Consider the following 6,000-nt stretch of genomic DNA (forward strand, 5'->3'; position numbering starts at 1 on the left):
CAAAGCTACACAGAGAAACCCTGTCTCGAAAAACAAGAAAAGAAAAGTTAAAAGTCTTCCTTGACCACCTAGAAGGTGGTCCTGGACCATCTGAAGCCTCAGCATACTATTTCCAGATGGAAGTGGAATGATATGCAGAAATATAACAAATATTTGCTAGAGTGGTAACCTTCCTGCCCACCTCAATCTACTCTGAGACAAAGCACCCTCAAACCCCAATCTGTTTGTCAAAAGAGGAATATTTGATGTGAGGTGTTTTCCCTTCTGAAAGACGGGTAATCAAATAAGGCCTGAATTATCCAGATTTCACACATTTTAGCATAAAATTAATTAGTTTGGAGAATTACACAGCAGATAAACACACCAAGCAGCTAGACCTCCCTAATTGCATGTTTACATTTTACACCCTGTTCCTTTCATTATCCCAAGAAGTTGCCTGTAGCATGACTTTCCCATTAAGGGAAAGAAACCCACCAAATGATTTCATTTTTATGTCTGCAGAGCTCCTGATAAACTGACAGCACCATCGAAGCTCTCCAAATACATTTTATTTTCATTAAATGGCTAATCTAAAACCAATCAACCAAGACATATAGAGAACGGCTGCACAGAATAAGAATGTGTAACTTCCCTGGAAAACTCATGAGAACAAATCCACAGTAATTATTCAGACAGATGATACCTACCAAAGAGAATCTGACTTTAATGAAGTTGACACTAGTGCCTATGTCCTGCAATGATGGACAGACTGGAAGCCTGGATCCGTCAGCCATATGGCAACACTAGAATAGGTGTTGGTGTATAGATTAAATTACTCATTGCAAATAGTTTAAACATGGAAAGGAGTCAAGACTCAGGAAGTATGAATCTAACCTTGTTGCCTGACATAAACTATCTATTGCTGTGCTGAACTGAAGACAGCAGCATATCAGAACACATTAAGATCTATTAGCTGGTTAGTAACCAGAAATGGAAATGAGAAACAAGCCAAGTATGGTGTTCTAAAGAATTCAACCTTATTCGTGTCAACAGAAGTGCTATGTGGACCCCCATGACAGAAGATTAGTTTCAATTTGTAGTTTTAGTATATGTTGGACATTTTTAGAAGTAGAAATAAATCAGTTCCTTTAACACGCAACGGAAACTCTCCATTCGGGACCTGAGCAATGAGGAGTGACCCTAGCCCTCCAGCATGGTAGAAGCAAGCAAAACAATTTCTCTCTTGAACAATATGGCAGCTGCATCTGTCTAGTCCTTTTAGCTGTGCCCTTTGCCTGGTATGGTTACTGGAATTCTTCAGCTAGTTCTGTATGTATGCTGAACACATAGACATTTACTATCTTTTAGAATGGCCTAGCTATGAGCGAAATGTGTTTACAAAGTCAGCCCTATCTATCCCTTTCATGACTGTGTTAAGCAAAGAGGCATGTTTATGGAGCACTGAGCTTCCTGGGTAGTAATCCCCACAGAATCAGAACACCCCCCACCTACCTGGAGGAGGCCAAGTCTTAAAGGGAGCTATTTCCACCTCTGGATATTGAGCCATCACCATACTGACAAACCCACACACCATCTTCATTGACTTGTGGCTTGAGACCCAGACTTCTTTGCTCTCCTTTGGTATTTTCAGATGAAATAAAAATCTAAGAAAGCCTCAGTGGAACAATTAACTCTCAAATATATGAGATGCTTTGGGAAAGCAAGGCTTTATAAACAAGTCTTTTCTTTCACAGGTCACACTCCCCATCTCAGCAGATCAACTGAAATGGATTTTCTGCCTCTGGCACTGGAAGGAATTATTTATGTTCTGAAATGAAGCTAATGTGTGTTATAAATACATCCTGAATGCACTTAACTATTTCTGGTAATCCTGTGCACCTTGCAGGAAGGAGCTCAGGAGAGCCTTGACTGAGCAGCCAGATCTAGATGGACTGTTTCACAGATGTCATCTGTATCACCTTGGATGCTCTTGTCTGAAACACATGAGCTCTAAAATTCAGACTCTAGATGGCTAAAAAAAAAAAAAAGTCAAAATGCTGGGGCTGGAGCCAAAGCTCAGCAGTTAAGAACACTTGCTGCTCTTGCAAGAAGATCTGGGTTCAGTTCCTAGCACCCACATAGTGGCTCACAACCACCTGTAACTCCAGTTTTAAGGGATCCTATGCCTTCTTCTGGTTTCCTTGGGCACCTGTACACTCATGGTACATACATGCCGGTACATATTCACAAAATAATATAAACTAAATAAATATTTTAACTCCACTTTGAGAAGCTGAAACATAGGCAACTATACTGAATGGTTTTGTGTGTCAACTTGACACAAGTCAGAGTCATCAAAGAAGAAGGAGCCTCAGTTGAGAAAATGTCTCCATGAGATACTGCTTGTAAGGTATTTTCTCAATTAGTGATCAATGAGGGAGGACCCAGCACGTGGTAGATGATGCTATTCCTGGGCTGGTGGTCCTGTATTCTATAAGAAAACAGGCTGAGCAAACCATAAGAAGCAAGCCAGTAAACAGGACCCCTCCAAGGCCTTGGCATCAGCTCCTGCCTCCAGGAGCCTGCCCTGTTTGACTTCCTATCCTGACTGCCTTCAGTGATGAACAGCAACATGTAAGTGTAAACTAAATAAACCCCTTTCTCCCCAGCTTGCTTTTTGGTCTTGGTGTTTTATAGCAGTGGTAGAAACCCTAATTAAGACTTTAACATACACCTGTTATCCTAGCACTTGTGAGGCTGAGTCAAGAGGATACAGAGTTCAAAGGCAGGAACTGGAGTAATGGCTCAGTGGTTAAGAGCACTGGCTGCTTTTCCATAGGACATGAGTTCAATTCCTAGCACCCATGTAGTGGCTCACAACTGTCTGTAACTCCTGTTCCATGGGATTTGATGCTCTCTTCTAGCCTTCATATGTGCACTGGGCATGCATGTGGTACACAGATATGCAAGCAGGCAAAACACCAATACACATACAAATAATTTTTTAAAGAGCTCAAGGCCAATCTGAGCTACTCAGCAGGACCTAGACATAAAATAAAACAAAAGAGAAAGGACCTAGTCTAAATTTCTGTCTTCTAATTGTAAAAAAGATGTTTGGCTACACTGGGTCCGTATTCCTTTTTTGTTAACAATATCTTACTTAAGTGTTGGCTACCACTCCTGATGGCTCTGAGCCTGTTTAAACACACTCCTTACCACTCCAGATTGTCTTTCTCTGTCAGTCATCCAGGATCAGCTGCCTTAACACTTAGGAGACTCATGAATGGAAAAGTGACATATTTTAGTTATCCACCTTTTTAATAACTCTAGTGAAAGAAAAAGGAACCTGGGAAGGACCTGGGTGTGGTAGTACATGCCTTTAATCCCAGCATTTGGGAGGCAGAGGCAGGCAGATCTCTGTGAGTTTGAGGCCAGTCTGGTCTACAGAACAAGTTCCAGGACAGCCAGGGCTGCTACACAGAGAAACTTTGTCTCTAAAATAAAAAATAGAATAAGTAAATAAATGAAAGAAGCTGGGAAAGTAGCATGAGGCAAAGAGAGAGAAAAGGGGAAAAGATTATTTCTAAAATAAGAGATATGCTTGCCTACCCTGGCCCAATTCACCACTTTTCTGAAGGGACTGCTTTCATGAGTATTGTCACAAATTGTATAGGATTCAGAATGGAAGCCATGTTTACCACCACACTACCTCAGATTCAGAGTCAAGGGCAGAAGTTACCAGAACAGACCAAATCATGCCATCAGATATCCTTACCCCAAGCTGAGTGTCATTCAATGTGTTACCTACACAGTTTGCTTGCAAGTCAAGAACACACTAACTCCCTACTATACATCTCACTGAAGAGTTCCAGCCATCTTTCAGGGGTTGAAGATGAGTCTTCCTACATGTGAGTGAGGGAACTGTAGGAGAGGGATGAGGAACCATGATAAATAAAGGACAGAGACACCAAACTACTGAAAGTCTGTCTCTTTGAAACATAACACACTCAGAAGAAAAAAAAAAGCAAATACAAATGTGACTCTCAAAGGGAGAATTTGTGGCATTTTTTTCCTGACCTGAAAAAGTCCTCCAAAAAGAAGAAGCCAGCTGACCCTGATCCCTCCTCCTCTTTGTCACCTAGTTAGTTTTGATTGTCTCTTCCCTTCCTTCCTCTTCTGTGCCACTCATAAATTCTATCAATTGGAACACCTTTGTTCAAGGCTGCAAGGCTGACATGTTGCCAGAGGGACTTAGACTATGAATCTCAAAGCCCTTCTCTTTAAAGTCCCATTCACTGCAGTGAGAACAAGTCCCCATTTATGGTTCCATCAGAAATAAAGGCTTGCTCTCAAAGCATTTGTTCCAAACCATTCTGAATGGTGTAGATTGAGACTAGAGTAGCAAGCCAGCAACGGCAGATGCTGTAGGGGCCTAAGATAGGTAACAGCTTCTTATAAGTGACCCAACCATCCATTTTGCATAGCTGTTTCACAGTGGGATTTAGGACCATAGACCATATTCCAAAGATGACTAGCACACATGACAACTGAGATGGTTAATCTGGGTCATCATTTTACCTGGATCCGGAATCAATTAAAATGTAAGCTCTTAGGTGCTCCTGTGTAGGACTTTCTTGATCAGATTATTTGATATGAAGACCTATCTTAAATATCGGTGTCAGGCCAGATAAAAGGAAATGGAAGGAGGTGATTACGTTACTCCTCTTGGGAGGTTCATCGATATTGTTGCTGTTTTTGCTGAATTCCTTTGCTGATATCAGAACCAGCTTCTTTAGGTTTCGAATGTGAACTGAAAATCAGAAACTCTCCAGGAATCCTCTAGGCCTTCTCCAGAAGACTGGGACTACTGAGACAGCCTCCTGGGTAAGCATCTACCATATTCTCAGGCTCTCTGATGAAAAACAGCCACTGTTGGACTATCCAAACCATATCATGTAAGCCAATCTAAGAAATCCTTTTTCAATATAAACATTGATCCTATGGGTTCTGTTCCTCTAGAGAACCCTAATACAATGACCAACCAACTTTCCTTGGAAACTAAGTTACAAAAACCATATTGGCATCAATAATAATATAGCATAAGTTGAGACTGGCATGTTGTATTTTAAAGAAAAATCTTAAAGGGATATTGATCATACTCAGCAGTCTTCTCTAAATCTTCCCATCTTGTTCAGCTACCCAAATACAGCATGGAACTTGAGAAGGAAACACACAGCCCAGCTCGCTCCACACTCACCTATGGCATCAGCAGGACTGTGTAAGTTAGCTTTTGCTGCGTAAGAAACTGGGTCCAACACTACTGGCTTAAGGAACAAACTTTTACCATTTCTCCTGATTCTTGTTTTTTTGGTTTCTCTGGCTCAGATCTGGCTAGTTTCTGCTGGATAATTATATGCACTGGTTTGACTGGTGCTGAGTCTACAATGGCCTCGTCCTGGTAGATGGAGGCCAGAGGTCAACTCTCACAGGGTCACACATTCTCCAGCCAACAACCCTGGCTCATCCATGCTCCATCTTTAGGATTCCACAGAAAGACAAGAACTTCTAAAGTCTCTATTCTTGTTACTTTCTGCAAAGTTTGGAACCAGTTTTGCGTTTGACCACCAAGGTTTCTTAGAGTACCTGATTTGAACTTTTTATAGCAGAAAACTGAAAGATGGAATGTTAAAAATAGATAAAGAGATGGGAATAGTGGTGCATACCTTTAGTCCTGGCACCTGGGAGGCAGAGTCAAGTGGATCTCTTTGACTTTGAAGCTAGCATGGTCTACATATGGAGTCTAGGCCAGCCAGAGCTACATAGTGAGAACCTATCTCAAAAATTTAAAATTTTAAGAAAGTACTGGTGCAGTCTATGTTTTAGACTGGATTTCCCCAAAGCACAGTATGAGATCAGGATTTGAAAGAAGATTCCAGAAAGCACCTACAGAGAAATAGGGAAGTAGATGAAAACAGAAGCAAATGTGTCAATAAGAAGGATGCCACTATGAAACTAGGAGTA

This window comes from Peromyscus californicus, unplaced genomic scaffold (assembly GCF_007827085.1).
Source record: "Peromyscus californicus insignis strain IS unplaced genomic scaffold, ASM782708v3 Scaffold_4__1_contigs__length_199733344, whole genome shotgun sequence".
In the NCBI taxonomy this organism is placed as follows: domain Eukaryota; kingdom Metazoa; phylum Chordata; class Mammalia; order Rodentia; family Cricetidae; genus Peromyscus; species Peromyscus californicus.